At 42.0% G+C, this 16,053-nt stretch overlaps 1 long non-coding RNA gene across 3 annotated transcripts; it reads left to right on the top strand.

Moving 5' to 3' along the window:
* Positions 1–1,230: 1,230 nt before the first annotated feature.
* Positions 1,231–4,087, top strand: LOC105019124. 3 transcript variants are annotated; one of them, XR_828627.3, is made up of 4 exons: positions 1,231–1,970; positions 2,080–2,221; positions 2,535–2,623; positions 2,772–4,087. It is a non-coding gene; the product is annotated as an uncharacterized LOC105019124 (long non-coding RNA). The 3 variants fall into 3 exon arrangements; XR_002195695.2 differs by having other exon boundaries at positions 2,080–2,226; XR_828626.3 differs by having other exon boundaries at positions 2,080–2,623.
* The last annotated feature ends 11,966 nt before the right edge of the window (positions 4,088–16,053 follow it).

The following is a 16,053-nucleotide window of genomic DNA, read 5'->3' as shown; positions in this document are numbered from 1 at the left end:
TTATGGACAAACTGTGACTAGCACAGAAGTCCAATAACTGAACACCACTCGGGTTCAGATCAGGGGGGCCGTTCCTCCCAATCACGCCCCTCCAGGTGTCACTGTCGTTGCCCACGTGGGCGTTGAAGTCCCCCAGTAGAACAATAGAGTCCCCAGTCGGAGCACTTTCCAGCACCCCTCCCAGAGACTCCAAGAAGGTCGGGTACTCTGCACTGCCGTTCGGCCCGTAGGCACAAACAACAGTGAGAGACCTATCCCCGACCCGTAGGCGCAGGGAAACGACCCTCTCGTTCACCGGGGTAAACTCCAACACATGGCGGCAGAGCTGGGGAGCTATAAGCAAACCCACACCAGCCCGCCGCCTCTCACCATGGGCAACTCCAGAGTGGTGAAGAGTCCATCCTCTCTCAAGGAGTGTGGTTCCAGAGCCCAAGCCGTGCGTAGAGGTGATCCCGACTACCTCTAATCGGAACCTCTCAACCTCACGCACTAGCTCAGGCTCCTTCCCCGCCAGCGAGGTGACATTCCACGTCCCTAGAGCTAGTTTCTGTGTCCAGAGATCGGGTTGTCTAGGCCCCTGCCTTCGACTGCCGCCCGATCCTCTTCGCACCGGCCCCTTATGGTCCCTCCTGTGGGTGGTGAGCCCACGGGAGGGCGGCCCCACGTCACCCGTTCGGGCTGAGCCCGGCCGGGCCCCATGGGGGAAGGCCCGGCCACCAGGCGCTCGCATACGAGCCCCAACCCCGGGCCTGGCTCCAGGGTGGGGCCCCGGCTGCGCCATACCGGGCGACGTCACGGTACTCATTATGTTTTTCTTCATTAAGGGGGGTTTGAACCGCTCTTAGTCTGACCCGTCGCCTAAGACCTGTTTGCCTTGGGAGACCCTACCAGGGGCATATAGCCCCAGACAACATAGCTCCTAGGGTCACTCGGGTACTCAAACCCCTCCACCACGTTAAGGTGGCAGTTCTTGGAGGGGATTTTGCTGCAGTAATTCAAGCAAAAGGAGCCCAAACTAAGTATTGAGTGCTGTACATGCTCATACTTTTCATGTTCATACTTTTCAGTTGGCCAACATTTCTAGAAATCTTTTTTTTGTATTGGTCTTAAGTAATATTCAAATTTTCTGAGATACTGAATTTGAGATTTTCATTAGTTGTCAGTTATACTCATCACAATTAAAACAAATAAACATTTGAAATATATCAGTCTTTTTGTAATGAATGAATATAATATACAAGTTTCACTTTTTTAATGGAATTACTGAAATAAATCAACTTTTTGATGATATTATGACCAGCTCCTGTATATTTGGTAGCTAATGGGACAATGTGCCAGGATTTCTGTGCGGACCCAGAAGCAGACGGGACATAATGAGATGGTTAAGAGCGTGACAATTCCGACGCGAAGGGGGGCCATCTAATGAGGATGTGGAAGTGGAGAGTCATCTGATGAGGATGTGGAAGCGGAGAGTCATCTGATGAGGATGTGGAAGCAGCTATTGCTGTTTTGAGACACTCTGCTGATTAAAACATTGTCTGTGAGAAGATGAAAATTACCTTCATATATCGGCAAGCAATGGTCAACGATGCAGCCAAATCATCAGATGTCTTCTTAGTCTTCCCACGATTTCTGGACACACCAGGCCTGGTATCTTAATTCACTGCATCACCAAAATATCCAATGTAGCATCAGTTATCACTCATCACTTCTGTCTATGTGTGTTACATTGCTGATAGAACAAGATTTCAGACTTCTGTTTGGTGAGGCCAACAGATTCTCGGAGAAGTGGCCAACAACTTTCAAAGCAAAAGTAATAAAGGAAAGCTATGGACTTGTACCCACCACAGAACTCTTGGATTTGATGCGCAATGCTGAGTCAGCTGCTGAAGTTGAGGATGCACAAGGTAGAAAGAGGCCGGGAAAGATGTCTGCATATCATGCTGTAGATCAGCTGTAGATTTCAAAAGGTATGCTTAACAGTTGTTTAAAATATATCTTGTGCACAGTTTGAGGTGATCTGATCTATTATCAGAAGTTAGTCACCAAAACAATTCTGTTGAATGTGTTTTGTTGTAGGTTGGACCCAGTGTGCATCAGCATCTAGACAACATCACCCAAAGCAGTCTGCCCTACCTTCTCGCCCAGGGATCCACACAGAGAAGCATTCACTCCTACTTCATTGTGGTTGACAAGCGTGCACTTCCATGCAAGGCAACAGGTGCAGTAGGTGCTTCTGACGAAGTCTTTAAAGCCCATTACGTCTTTGGTACGTCAATACAAGCGATCAAAATGTATGACTGACAAGTGGGAAATAGTAGAACCAGTTGAATGTGTGTGATTGGTTCAAGATTTGACACAATAAAAAGACTGGAACATATGATCAGGTAGTAGTTCAAGGTAAATGTATGTATATTCCAACTGTATCTACACTGCAGTCAATATTTAAAAGTCAGTATGTTTCAGAAATGTTGCAAAGCTCAGCTACCAGCAACTCTAGACTGAGAGATATTTGTGATGGATCTTTTTTTAAGTCACCCCTGTTCTCAACTGAGAAGCAGACACTACAGGTCCATGTTCTATGATGACTTTGAGGTCGCCAACCCTCTGGGTTCTAATCGAGGTATTCATAAATTGAGTATATTTTACTTTAAGTAACTTCTCTCCAAAATGGGATTATTTTTTGGCTAACATACACCTGTGTGCCTTATTTCATACTCAAGATGTTAAACTTTATGGTTTTAGTGACATTTTTGCTCCCATTTTTGCAGGTTCTGTTTAGCGGAAAAGGAGGACTTTCAGACAGAATTCTCTGAAGATTCTTCCAAAATAGTTTAGCACACCAAAGATATAAACACTGCTCACTGTCAAGAAATGGCTTGTAATCAATCCCTTCCATACGTTTTTGGTGTGAAAAGTTCATGCATATTAAATTCATTGAAGTACTTTCACACAACTGAGAACTTCTCAGTTGATGTGATCCATGATGTGTTAGAAGTGGTGGGCCAGTACAAATTAAAGTTATTATTTCTGTATTTGAAGGAAAAACATGTTGCATCAGGAGAAATACATTCAAGAATACAAAGTTTTGATTATGGTTTCATGGAGAGAAACAATAGGCCCGTGGCTGTTAATTTAGGTGAAGGATCTAATGATCTGGGACTGAATGCAGTTCAGTCCTGGTGCTTATTTAGGAATGTTCCTCTTATCTTTGGAGATTTGGTAACTTCTACTGACCAACACTGGGGCCTGCTTCTTTTCAAATAATTAATTAATTATATTCTCGCCCATGTTATCTCAAGGTCTATGTGTACACTTAACACTTAATTGTGGATCACCATACACTGTTTAAGAAGTTGTATCCTCAGAAAAACCTTTTACCAAAGCTCCATTTTCTTATCCACTATCCCCGCTGCATCCAGTAAATTGGGCCTGTACTTTATAGTTGGTGTATGAGGTATGAAGGTAAGCATGACATGCTTTCCAAAAATGGCTTATATTTTTTACAAATATTATAAAAACGCTGGCAAAAAAGCATCAGAATCATATGGCATATAGTTGGCGAAGTTCAACAATTTTCGTCGGTTAGACATTGGTCCAGGAAAAATAGTGTCTTTAAATATGGTAAAAGGAGGTTCTGGAATTGCTATGGCAATGCAAGTGCCCAGTAGCATTCAGGTTATGAAGGTTAATTGGGTTTGTTTATCACCCATCTGTGGCAAAGTAAAATCTGAAGTGCCCTTGTTTTATCAGATTGAGTCAGTTCCGATAATGTGTGAAAAACTGTTGTTACTCACAGTGCCTTTAGTTACAGTAACTTTCAAGAACATTTCCATGCATATGAAGTGATCAGATCAAAACATGATTTGCTTTTTTTCCATGTCGACAAACCTGCATTACCCTAGGCTTTTTGATATACAAATGTCATATGGAGGGAAACACACAGCTTTCCTTGTTGAGCCATATTGCTTTCTCTGGTGAAAATCTTTATGATGTTATACATGTATTTTTCTATCATAGACAAGGCAATGGGTTTGCAATGTAAATTCACTGATATTGAAATGCTTTTTATTTACAATAAATGTGGGTGCTGCATCTTGTGTTATGTACTTGTTTTCATTTGATAGTAGTTGATAGTTCTATAATTCAGTAACACTGCATCATATGATTTATATTGGGAAAAAAACACTGTAGAGAAATGTAAAGTAAATATCATAAAATTTTAGGGTCATTTTTTGAAAGTACATTTGTAGTTAAATTAACCCTATACAGTGTAATCATATTACTCTTAACAGCGTGATTAAATTACAGTGTTAAAAACTTTTCTACACAATATTGAGTAGAATTAACACACTGACCAAAGAATACATTTTACACTGATTTCGAGTGGGACCAAATGTTATCTGAAACAGAGTTAAATTCAACTCTATGGGAGTTAAATTAACACTTCATTTTTACTTTTTACTATGTACATCTTACATAAAAATATGTGCCTTCCATCAATGGTGCCTTTTACGTGTGCATGTGATAATTTTGTAATATAGAATTTGTGTAAATGTCACAAAATCCTGTGATGCTGTGTTGAATATCAAAAAGAGCACTCCGAGGCTGAAATTATATTCTGAAATAAATATGAAAAAGTTCCTGAGTGAATAAAATGTGTAGAGAATTTTTTTTACTAGTATCCCAACTTATCTGTCAAATAAGTTGGATGTGTTGTTGGTTTCAGCATATATGGCTCCCACCTCAGCTGGCTCACTTGTCTTCATTAACGGTGTAACTGCTGATGGCTGCAGTAGGCTGAATTGTACAGAAACATCTCATCAGCTCAGATCCAGCAACCAAATGCCTCAAAACTCAAATGGACGGCACTTCATCTTGCTGTATGATGATGACCCAAAACATACTGCTAAAGAAAACCACAGAGTTTTTCAGGGAAAAAACGTAATGTTCTGGAATGGCGAACTTATTCACCTGACCTGAATCCAATTGAGAATACATTTCAAATACTGAAGACTACACAGAATATAAAAATGCCACCCCCAAAAAACAGAAGGTAGGAACATGTCTGTCAGTGTCTATGTGTCACAGACTTTAGGCAATCATCAAATGCAAAGCATTTGTAACAAAGTACTAAATATGATGACTTTATATTAAGATCATTTCTAGAACATTTTACATGGGGTGACAGAAGGGCAGTAAGTTGAAATTCAACTGTGGCATATAATTTGTCCAATGACTTTTGGTCCCCTAAAATGGGAGGCAATATGTATAGTGCTTAAATTCCTACATGGTATTTATGAATACTACAAAAATAGCTATCAGCCTGCAGTTTAACCTCTTAGTCTAAATTCTAAGTAAATGTGCTGGAGTACAAAGCAAAAAGAACTACACTTGTGTCATTGCCGAAATAATTACGGCCTGCATTTTAGATAGGGTAAACAAGAGAGGTTCCAGAATTTTCCATTTTACTCCATCTATCGATATAGTCTGGGTTCTGCCACTAAGATTGCTCTAAAAAGTCCTCGAAAGTGTTTGTGTCAAAGCTTTGCATGGGAAGCTTTTTCAAAAAATGCAGTGATCAAAACCTTTCAGTAATCAACAAATAGATCTGCACAACATATTTGAGCATTATGGCAAAACTGCTTCTATTGGAGTAATAATTACTTGCTGTTCTATTATTCTCAGATAGAAAACAGAAAGCTACACATTCAAACCTCTTTGCTAGGTAGGGAAACCTTGATATGTCCACCACCATATTGTATAGCCGGTTTGAGGTTCTTTTCTGCCAGCAGACTGGTAAACAATTCTTTTTCATTATTTGCCTTTTCCATAGTAATAATGGCAAATTATTTTAAAACTGCAATTTGACGTAGAAAGATAATAAATATTGTATTGTGTTTACTTTTAAAATAAGAATTCTTAGAGTTGGCAATAATATGAATGTTTTGGGGGAAATGTTTTTCATGTTACAAATAAAAAATGTCTATGAGCTATTGTCATATTGTATGTGTAAAAGTGGATTCTTATCAGTGTTTAGATCATACAGACACTTTATCAGGGTGCTATTAAATTTTTTGTTGACTACACCTACACTCTTCTAATCCTTGCAAAGGTTGGTTCAACAATACTGTGGCGCTGCCTGCAGACCACTGGAGGAACTGCTTATGGGAACTGGGTATGGTGCTGATTGTCTCCCTCTCTGTCTAGTTCAAGAACTGCATCTGCTTCAACCATATGGAGTACATGAAAACACTTCCTATTGGATGGCAGATCTCATTCCATAACACATTTGATGGACAGGAGTTTGAGTTACATGGGACATGTCATCATGTTACAGTGCCTTGCGAAAGTATTTGGCCCCCTTGAACTTTTCGAACTTTTGCCACATTTCAGGCTTCAAACATAAAGATATAAAACTGTAATTTTTTGTGAAGAATCAACAACAAGTGGGACACAATCATGAAGTGAAACCAAATGTATTGGATATTTCAAACCTTTTTAATAAATAAAAATAATTTAGAATTATTGTAGATAAACCTTAATTTTCTCCACAGATTAAATTAACCATTTAATTATCCATAGCAAGCTACATCAACATTGTTAAATGCCCCTTTGCTAGCGATCAGGACAAGCATTACATGGCAATGATGGCAAGCTACTTCATCAGCAAATTTAATAGCCAATAATATTGACAATTGCATTACATTAGCTAGTAGATGATATCAGACATATCTAAACTATAATAAATGGCGGCAACGGCCATATAGGTACAGGTGCCATCGCTCACATGCCCAGACACTGGGTAGCGCCTCAGGCTTGCCTACAGAATACCTCTGTTCTGTTGGGTTGAGGGCCCTGGAGGCGAACAGGTGTACAGCCTCACTGCAAGCTTGTGACCACACCCAGGGTTCGTCTTTCCGTAGTAGTTGTCGTAGTGTAGCTGTGGTGGAGGCATACTGGGGTAGACATTTCAGGTAGTTCCTGGTCATGTCCAGGAAGGAGGCTACCTGGGCTGGCAAGGTGGGCTCTGGGATGCTGTGGATGGCATTGACATTGGACTGGAGAGGGGAGACCCCGACAGTTGGAAACCCACAAACTTGTTACTTGCCACTGAAAATAGACCTTTGCTTCCATTGAGTGTTAGCCTGTGGGTGGCCAGTGCAGTAAACACCGTGTGGAGGCGCTTGTCATGGGTAAAAGTTGTAGGCCCATGAATGACCATGTCGTCCAGGTATATGGCCACCCCAGGGATGCGTTATAAATGCTATAAGGTTCCTGCTGCTGGAGTGCAGTGGCACCTGGAGGTAGACCTGTCGCAGGTCCATAGAACATGGCTTTGAATTCCTCAGCCTTGTTCACAGGTCGGAGGTCCATACAGACTTAGGGCCCCTGACTTCTTCTTTGCGGTCACCAGGTTCAAGATCCAAGGGTACGCGTCAACTGGTTTGATTATGTCCGGTTCCAGTAGGTTTTTAAGCTCAGCATCAGCCTCTTCACAAAGAGCCCGCGGAATATGACACAGTGGCTGTATGACAGGGATGACCATGAGGTTGATCAAAGGCTGGTGTGTAAAAGCAGTGAGACAGCCAAGACCCTCAAATAGCGCTGGCCATTGTGTTGCCAGGACGGGGCAACCTGCATTATCTCTGACTCACCGGTGTCCACCAGTGTAAAACCCAGAGCAAAGAGGTCTAGTCCCATCAGGTTAGCACCCTGGTGCGCTAGGTGGAAACAGTAGTCTGGCGCCATTTTTGTGCCATAGCCAACTGTGAGTTGGAGTGAGCCCATTCGGTCAAGGAGGGTGGAGGGTGCAGAGAGTGGAATGGATGCTGACTGCTGACTTGACTTGACATTGGCTCTCCCCTGACATCCGGTTGCATTAATTTTATTCATGGATGAAAAATAGACAGAATCTAACAGTCTCTATACTTTTGAGAGTGGAGACTACCTCTCGGACCCTGCAGTTGTCCTCAGCTTCAAAGTCTCTGAGAACACCTTCAACCGGATATCTTGTATGAACTTGAACACCGCCTTCCTATGTGTGCATGACAAAAAAAAATCCTGCACAGTGTTTGTTAGCAGCGCCAGTGTTGCAATAAACAATGTGCGTTGTCATGTTTGTTGTCTGGTCTACTTGTACGAACATGAAGTTGGTTCTGCAATTCTAGTCAAATGTGTCCTTGCACTGAAGCAAGCATATAGATTTTTTGTATTTTTGATGTGTCTTTAAAAACTGATCTTCCATTTCACTGTCAATTGATGCTACAAAGTCTTAATACTACGAAGGCATGTTCACACTTATCTTTTAGTAAAGCATATTAGGAGTCTAGAAAAGCAATAATATGGCCAATGTAGCAGTTTACAGAAGAGTACTACGCCTTAATGCATAATAGATCAAATATTAATTGATGACATGTGTATGTCTCATTTGCCATTCTATTTTATTCAACAGTTTACTAGTTCAAAGTTAACAGGTTAAATATAAGGTATACAGTTAGTTCCGGAAATATTTGGTCACTGACATAATTTTCATAATTTGGGCTCTGTACGCCTTCATAATGGATTTGAAATGAAACAACCGAGATGCAATTGAAGTGCAGACTTTCAGCTTTAATTCAAGGGGTTGAACAAAAATATTGCATGAAATGTTTAGGAATTGCAACCATACACAGCCCCCTTATTTTTAGAGGCTCAAATGTAATTGAAAAATTAACACAATCATAAAGACCATTTTTAATACTTTGTCGAGAATCCTTTGCAGGCAATGACTGCTTGATGTCTGGAACGCATGGACATTACCAAACCCTGGGTTTCATCCTTTGTGATGATTTGCCAGGCCTTTACTGCAGCTGTCTTCAATTGTTGTTTGTTTGTGGGTCTTTCTGTTTTAAGATTTGTCTTCAGCAAGTAAAATGCATGCTCGATCAGTGTCACGGTAAGGTGAGCAGCAGCGCCACCATTCCGTGCACCTTCAGTTTCCCATCACTTACGAACACATCCCGGACTTGTTTTGTCACATGTCTTAATCATGCACACCAGGTCCCTATCTACTAATTTGTAAGTGTTTAAATGTTTCCCCTATGCTCCCCACAGTGTGGATCATTGATGTTGTCAAATATAAGTCTTGAAAACCTTTATGTAAATTGTTTTGCTGCTGAAGTCAGCCATTTACTTTTGTTGTGTTTTGTTTAATTAAAGATTCAACACAGACTACTCCTGCCTGCACCTGGTTCCTTGCTCTCGCAACACCACCATTCATTACAGAATAATCCACCAAAACCTGAACCAGCAGGCTACAAAAGAGGAGGGCTACTATATCGAAACGGGCAGCACTGCACTCTAGGGCGAGGTGCCCAACGCCCGGTCCGTGGCCCCATCCAGAAAATGTTTAGGGGGGGCTGAGTGGGTGCTCGAGGGAAGTCCCGACGGTGCCCCCTCTACGTCCGGTGCCTGCGCCACGGCGCCGACTGTTCCCTGCTGCCCTGGAGTTGCAGCCAGCGCCTCCAACCTGCCAGAAGCGGCAGCCAGTGCCTCCAACCTGCCAGAAGCGGCAGCCAGTGCCTCCAACCTGCCAGAAGCGGCAGCCAGCGCCTCCAACCTGCCAGAAGCGGCAGCCAGCACCTCCAACCTGCCAGAAGCAGCAGCCAGCGCCTCCTACCTGCCAGAAGCGGCAGCCCGTGCCTCCTGTGCCCGAGGAGGAGTGGCCTCTACCGCCTGAGCCCGAGGAGGAGTGGCCTCTACCGCCTGAGCCCGAGGAGGAGTGGCCTCTACCGCCTGAGCCCGAGGAGGAGTGGCCTCTACCGCCTGACCCCGAGGAGGAGTGGCTTCTACCGCCTGAGCCCCTCCGTCGGCTCTCCCGGCTACCGACCCTCCGTCAGCTCTCCCGGCTCATAATCCTCCGCCAGCTACCAACCCCCCGTCGGCTCTCCCGGCTCATAATCCTCCGCCAGCTACCGACCCCCCGTTGGCTCTCCCGGCTCATGATCCTCCGCTGGCTACCAACCTCCCGTCGGCTCTCCCAGCTCATGATCCTCCGCCGGCTACTGACCCCCCGTGGCCTGGGGTTTGTGTTGGCCCGTCCGGTGGCCGGCCTTTGGGGGGGGGTATTGTCATGGTACGGTGAGCAGCAGCGCCACCGTTCCGTGTACCTTCAGTTTCCCATCACTTACTAACACATCCCGGACTTGTTTTGTCACATGTCTTAATCATGCACAACAGGTCCCTGTCAAGGTTATAATCGTTAACGAAAATTAACGAAATAACTAAAACTAGGTGGGAAAAACATTGTCGTTAACTGAAATAAAAATAAAAACGAGGCATTACAAAAAACGTTAACTAACTAAAACTGTAATGTGTGGTTGACCAAACTAACTAAAATAAAATTATAGAGTAAATGTTCTTAGTTTTTGTCTTTGTCAATGTCTTTCCTTTTTTAACGCTATTTAAAACACGCAGAGTATTCGCTCAGCTGTGTTTCCTTTCCCTGCTCTCCCTCAGTCTCTCACATAAACACACACACACACATTTTTATTTGTCATGTTCTTTTCTCAGATTAAGCTCCCTGACATTCTGACAGAAATTTCTTGTGTGACTCAAAAATGTGTTGAATACATGCGGTTCATCATGTATGTCTTCTTTAGTCTGTTGGCTATTTAGTTTTCATCATGTATGTCTTCCACATTTTGCATTTATTGCAGAGTGTAGACTATTTACATATTTGTGCCCATATGTACATTTTATGTACTGGTTTTATTGTTGAATAAATATTTTCTAAAATTGTATGATGTTTTTGTTGAGTTATTATTACACAATACTTGTTCTGACCTTTTTGAATCTTGCCCCTGACAAATAGTCCATATTACAAAAAAAGACTAAAACTAACACTAAAACTAATAAAAACTAAACTAAAACTAAGCATTTTCAAAAAATAAAAAATAAACTAGCAAACCCACTTTAAAAACTAATTTAAACTAAACTGAATTTGAAAACAAAAAGTCAAACCGAAATAAAAATAAAAACTATAATAACCTTGGTCCCTATCTACTAATTTGTAAGTGTTTAAATGTTTACCCTCTGCTCCCCACAGTGTGGATCATTGATGTTGTCATGTTTGATGTCGTGTGTTGCTGTTAAATGTAAGTCTTGAAAACCTTTATGTAAATCGTTTTGCTGTGGAGGTCAGCCATTTACTTTCATTGTGGTTTTGTTGTTCTCTGTGTTTTGTTTAATTAAAGATTCAACACCGACTACTCCTGCCTGCAACTTGTTCCTTGCTCTCGCAACACCACCATTCATTACAATCAAGTTGAGATCAGGTGATTTATACGGCCATTGCAGAATATTCCACATCTTTGCCTTAAACTCTTGGGTTGCTTTCGCAGTATGTTTTCGGTTATTGTCCTTCTGTTAATCAACTTCACTGAATTGGCTGAATCTGAGCAGACAATAGACCGATCAGCCATAACATTATGACCACCTGCCTAATATTGTGTAGTTTCCCCTTTTGCCGCCAAAACAGCCCTGACCCATTGAGGTATGGACTCCACTAGACCTCTGAAGGTGTGCTGTGGTACCTGGCACCAAGACGTTAACAGCAGATCCTTTAAGTCCTGTAAGTTGTGATGTTGGGCCTCCATGGATCGGTGTTGTTTGTCCAGCACATCCCACAGATGCTAGATTGGGCTGAGATCTGGGGAATTTGGAGGCCAAAACCTTGAACTCGTTGTGTTCCTCAAACCATTCCTAAACCATTTTTGCTTTGTGGCAGAGTGCATTATCCTGCTGAAAGAGACCAATGCCATCAGGGAGTGCTTATGTAGGTGGTACCCAAGGTTTCCCAGCAGAACTTTGCCCAAAGCATCACACTGCCTCCGCCGGCTTGCCCCGTTCCCATAGTGCATACTGGTGCCATGTGTTCTACAGGTAAACGACGCACATGCACCTGGCCATCCATGTTATGTAAAAGGAAATGTGATTCACCAGAGCAGGCCACCTTCTTCCACTGCGCAGTGGTACAGTTCTGATACTCACATGCCCATTGCAGATGCTTTTGGCAGTGACAGTGGTTAGCATGGGCAGCCTGACTGGTCTGCGGCTACGCAGCCCCATACGCAGCCCCATACGCAACAAACTGCAAGAAACTGTTCTATCAGTACCAGAATTAACTTATTCAGCAATTTGCACTACAGTTGCTTGTCTGTCTTCTGTTGGGCCAGCCTTCGCTCCCCATATGTTTCAATGAGCGTTGGCCACCCATGACCCTGTTGCCGGTTCACCGCTTTTCCTTCCTTGGACCACTTTTGATAGGTACTGACACCCCACAAGGGCTGCAGTTTTGAAGATGCTCTGACCCAGTTGTTTAGCCATCACAATTTGGCCTTCGTCATTTTTCCTGCTTCTAACACATCAATTTTGAGGACAGAATGTTCACTTGCTGCCTAATATAGCCCACCCACTGACAGATGCCATGATAGTGAGATTATCAGTGTTATTCACTTCACCTGTCAGTGGTCATAATGTTATGGCTGATCGGTGTGTATCCCTATACACTTCAGAATTCTTCCAGCTGCTTCTGTCTTCTGTCACATCATCAATAAACACTAGTGACCTACTGCCACTGGAAGCCATGCATAGTTTGTTCCATAACTGGGCTGGCTTTCTTAGATGTCTCATCTGTCATTTACATTCTTGAGGCTTATGAATGGTTTTCACCTTTCTATTGGCTAACATGTATTGTAAGCAATTATGACAACTGGCAAAAGACAAGAAAATCTTAACATGCACAAAGAATTCCATCAGCACAATACTTGGTGTTACATTTATTATATCAATTAGAGGAAATAATTTAGGTGTAACTGTGCAAACAGCCTATAGTAAAAGTGTCATTGATCAAAGAATAGTGAAACCATTGCATGATGACACCATGTTAAAATAACCCAGAATAGTTCTGTCTACTTTCACAGGTTTTATAGTAAGTGGTACAAAGAGTGTTGCACAATGTCAAAAATATATAAATACCACCAACTATTCCCTCAGTGAATTCTTGTGGTCAGTGCATCCATTGAGAGGGTAGTCATGGGGGCATTGTTATGAGGCCTCACTGAAAAAGGCTAATCAGCACAAACTTATCAAGCCCTTTTTGGTTTTTGTGACTTAGACAAATGTAAGTTTTATTCAGATATTTCTGTGTAATAATTTTGCTGGTTTTAAAAAGCTTTAGAATTTAACTTGTTTCAAACTCTTGAGCAAAACAAAAGATATTAGGCCAAAAAGCCTACTATTGTTCTTAGAAATTAATGTAAATTGTGTTACTTACCGATTCATATCAAGAACAACAGCATATGGTTGAAAATGTCAGTATGTATAATTATTATCCATGTGAGTACTTGGTAAATTTCAAAAACAACAATTTACATTCGAACAATCTCTTGTCAATTTAGCAAGGTAAAGTATGTTTGACTGCCAAACAAGCCTGGCAAATACAGGATACATAAAGGATTGGTTGCATATTGACAAAATAAGCAACTCATTTAAAAAGCTGAGAAATATTGGAATTCCATAATTTACAAATGACATACAAAAAACACAGGTTGGAAAACAAATGGCTGCTGCTGCAGAAAAAGGGAACTCATGTTGCGTTTTGCATCTCAGTCACTGGCAAATAAGGACAATACTGTACTTTTCCTTCTCATATTGCAGGCTACAATGTTTGTTTCCCCAAACAACTAAGTTATTAATGGATTTAATAAAACTTGATTGTCAAAGTATCCAGTCATTTAAATAACTTGTACAGCATTAAATAGACAATAATAAGTTTCCATATAAAATGACCCCTGGCATACCACAATCTTGGTGGACCCCCCATACAACATATCTCTTATTCAAGCAATCTCATTCCTCTGCTGGTTAGACAAGTATACAGCCAGTAGCCAGGGCCGCGGGAAGATGTTTTTTGCAAGGGGAGCTGGGAATATTGAACCCACGGAAAACACATCCCTGTCGGCCATAATGAAAAGTGTAGTAATATGGTTTGATATTCCAGTAAGTACCCTTCTGGACAAACCTTGAGAAGGTTCTGAGCAATGAGGCTACACTTTGTAAGGATGAGGATAGGGTGAAAGCCAGAGTCAGCAGAGAGAAGTACAGTATGTCATTGGTGATTTTCAGTAGGGCAGATTCGGTGCTGTGTTTGGAGGGGAAGACAGATTGGAAAGGTTGGTAGAGATTATTGGAGTCAAGGTGGGATTTTCAGTTGAGCAGCAACAACTCGCTCAAGGATTTTGGACAGAAATGGGTGATTGGAGATGGGCCGGTAGTTGTTAAGTGTATCAGGGTGAAGTCCAGGTTTTTTTCAATCAGGGTGACAGCAGCAAGCTTGAGGGTGGGGGCGACGAAGCCAGTGGACATTGGAGACAAGAGGGGACAGTGTGGGGAGGCAGGCCTTGACTAGAAAGGAGGGGGTAGGGTCAAGGGCACATGTTGAGGACTACATGTTGGTGACTTTAGGGGATAGTTCGACTTCACTGATTTCACTGAAGGAAGAAATTGAGCGGCTTGGAAGTAGTGGGGAGTTGGGTTGAGGGCCAGGGAGGGTGGTGGAAGAGGAAGCAGCCAGCTGATTGTGAATTGTGTCAGTTTTGGTTTGGAATGATTATGGATACAAATTTGTTGGGGATGAAGGAGTTAGAGATGGTGTCAATGGGTTTGAGGAGTTTGTTGATGGTGTTGAAAAGTGTTTTGGGGTTGTCTTGGCCAGACTGGATGATGTTTAGTGATGATTAGTGAGAGGAGCGTGCACTGTTGAGGATGTCTTTATTGTTGTTGGTGAAGTTAGTAAGCATCCAAGTGGACAGTGAGATCGGTTCTTTTGTAAAGTCGTTCCAGTTGACAGCCCCTGGCTTTAAGGTGGTGAAGTTCATCAATGTACCAAGGGGAAGAGTGTGTGAAGTAGACCATAAAATAAATAAGAATAGTGACCAGAGGTTTAGGACCAGACAATTTAAAAGCAAGGTGTTCAATTGAGGAGTGGGTGGGAATGGATATTGCGCCACCTTTGATGTTTTGTTGATGTAATGATGCTATTCCACGACCAGGTTAATGAAATCTGCAGGTTAAATGCTTTCATTTTCAAAAAAAAATCCCAGCAATCTGGAGGGAGGCACAATTCTCCCTGCTGTGTGGGTAATAAATTTGTCCAAGTCAAACATTTCTCAGTTGATAGTCTCTACCAGAACGTCTTCACTGGTTAGTGAACATTGTATGTCTTTTAGTAATATGTGATTATGTAAAACAGTGTTTCACAATTCTGCTCCTGGGCACCCCCCTGCCCTGCATGTTTCAGATCTCTCCCTGCTCTGTCAAACCTGATTCAAATGATCCGCTAATTATTAAGTGCTTAATGAGCCACATTACTTATGTTGCAACCTGGTCTCAGGAACCTACGTAGACTATTTTACGAAAATCCATGACACCTGATTTCGTATGATATGTGATGTTACGTTAGGTTACATTACAATGCGCCACCAAAACGTATGATACATGATGAAATTATTCAAACATAACATATCTTACGAACGTTATTACAACGTATCAAATGATACGAGTGCTGTTAAAAACTTAAAATAACATACGAATTCCAGACAAACGTATGATATTTTACAAACACTAAAAAGACGATTTTTTTACAAAATGTTGCCCCTGTGTTTCTAACTAGTAACATTTGGATTAGAAGGCATTCACCTTACCCGCTGCCCCACACAAGACATGGGGATTTTGGATGAGTAACAGCAATAGCAAGGTCGCTAGTATATGTTATAAAAGCATTTCATCATCAACGTTATGTTCACATTAGGCATCACAGTACTGGGGTTAGGTTTAAGGTTAGATCTCACAGCACCGGGGTTAAGGTTTGGGCTACGGTTAGGAAACAAAAAAGGTTAGGTTAAGGTTTGGTTAGGGTTATGTCTCACAGCTCTGGGGTTCAGGTTAGGGTTTGGGTTAAGGTTAGGTATCACAGCACTGGGTTTAAGGTTAGGGTTATGGTGTGGGTTA

The sequence above is a fragment of the Esox lucius genome, chromosome 20 (assembly GCF_011004845.1).
Source record: "Esox lucius isolate fEsoLuc1 chromosome 20, fEsoLuc1.pri, whole genome shotgun sequence".
NCBI classification, from domain to species: Eukaryota; Metazoa; Chordata; class Actinopteri; order Esociformes; family Esocidae; genus Esox; species Esox lucius.
This window is presented reverse-complemented; position numbering and strand designations above follow the sequence as displayed.